The sequence below is a fragment of the Castor canadensis genome, chromosome 3, assembly GCF_047511655.1.
Source record: "Castor canadensis chromosome 3, mCasCan1.hap1v2, whole genome shotgun sequence".
Taxonomy (NCBI): Eukaryota; Metazoa; Chordata; class Mammalia; order Rodentia; family Castoridae; genus Castor; species Castor canadensis.
In genome coordinates this window covers 90946750-90948900 of record NC_133388.1, presented here as the reverse complement: position 1 = coordinate 90948900, position 2151 = coordinate 90946750, and positions in this window count along the sequence as shown.

Here is a 2151-nt window from a genome sequence, read left to right as displayed (position 1 = left end):
GATACCACACCGACACCTTGAAAAATAGGAGTGACACCACCAACAACAGGTGTTGGAGAGGAACCCTCATACACTGCTGGTGGGAATGCAATATCAGAAAACAATATGGAAGCTTCTTAAAAAACTACACACAGATCTGCCACATGATCCAGCAATCCCACTCCTAGGGATATACCCAAAGGAATGCGACTCAGGTTACTCCAGAGGCACCTGCACACCCATGTTTACTGCAGCGCTATTCACAATAGCCAAGTTATGGAAACAGCCAAGATGCCCCACGACTGATGAACTGATTAAGAAAATGTGGTTTTTATACACAATGGAATTTTACTCAGCCATGAAGAAGAATGAAATCTTATCATTTGCAGGTAAATGGATGGAACTGGAGAACATCATTCTAAGCAAGGTTAGTCAGGCTCAGAAGACCAAAAAGCGTATGTTCTCCCTCATATGTGGACTTTAGATCTAGGGCAAAGGCAGCAATGTGGTTGGACTTGGGTCACATGCTAAGGGGAGAGCACATACAGAAGGAATGGGATAGGTAGGAAACCCAAAACATGAAAATGTTTGATGTCCCCACTCCAGAGGAATTAACACAGTAACCTTAAAGCGACAGAAGTCAATATGGGAAGGTGACCAGGAAGTAGTGAAGAGGTCAGGTAGAGATGAATCAATTCAGGTTATAATACACTTGTGCATGGAAACAATGCTAGGAATCTCTCTGTATAGCTATCCTTATCTCAACTAGCAAAAATGCTAAGTCTTTCTTATTATTGCTCACGTCTTCTCTTCAACAAAATTGGAGAAAAGGGCAAAACAGGTTCTGCCTGGAAGCAAGGGAGGTGGGGGGAGAGGGAGGGAGGGAACAGGGGGGAGAAATGACCTATTCATATGTGCATACAATGATTGGGTCATTTATCCCCCTTCCCCGCCCCCTCCCTTTCCATTAGGATTCTTAATAATAGGAATCCCTCATGCAATGCCTTATGCTACAAATTACACACACATAAACTCCCTATTTCACACACACACACACACACTTCTCTTATTTCATAATAGGACTCCCTTGTGCAATGCTTCCTGCTACATATTTACATCCCCTCCACACACACTCATCACTCACCCTGCAAATCTGCTGGGTATGTGTTTGTCATCACTATTTTATATATTGGAAAACAGAAGCATAGAGAAGATTTAGTAGCCAACTCTTACAGTAAGAGTCTCACACATAGAGTCAGGACTGGTACCAGGACAAAACTCTACATCACTGTGACATGAAATTTTATGATAACTTAATTTACAGAGATGCTACTCTATGTACAAATACTGCACTCCTGTGAGCCCTGGGGTCTCAGTGAATCCCCTACATGCTCAATATACATTGGGTCCATATCCATGAATGCCTCAGAGACACCTCCCCATAAATCCATCTGAGCTCTGTTTCTCCATTCTCCAGACAGGGTAAGAATTTTTCTCATTAAGGAAAAGAAGAAAGATTCAGTCCTTTCTATATCATTCCAGAAACTTGATGAAAGGGTTCAAGATCTGCTTTTCACTGATGGCCTTCAGAGAAGATATGTAGGAGGCCCCCTATCGAGAAGGTAGACGCTTCTTGTTGGAGGAAGTCCCTCCTTCTTGGTCCAAGAGACAGGAGACCCAGCACACCCAATGGTTATGCTGCATGACTGGTTATGTCTTTTGAACTTTCTAAATCAAATCTCATTGTATTTGAAACATTTAGCACCATTATGTGAGCCAGCTTTCCAATGCTGTGCCAAATACCAGAGTTAAACAACTTAAAATGAGGAAAGACACAATTTGGCTCTAGTTTGGGGACTTGTGGCTAACCAAAGCATCCTGGTGGGGAGTGCATGGTAGAGCAAGCTGCACTCTCTGTGGCAGAAGGAAGCAATGAAAGAGAGGAAGGAGCCAGGGTCCCAAAATCCCCTTTAAGGGCCATGAACCAATGACTGAGCTTCCTACCAAGAATTCCCACCTCCACATGCACGTGGTGCTGTAACGGGTGACCAAGCCTTATTATGTAATCCTTTAGGGGCATTTAAGATCCAATCCATAACAACCAGGTTACAATGACAATTCCATAAATTGTGTGCACTGTCATTTCCATACACAGTCATTGCATGAGGGAAG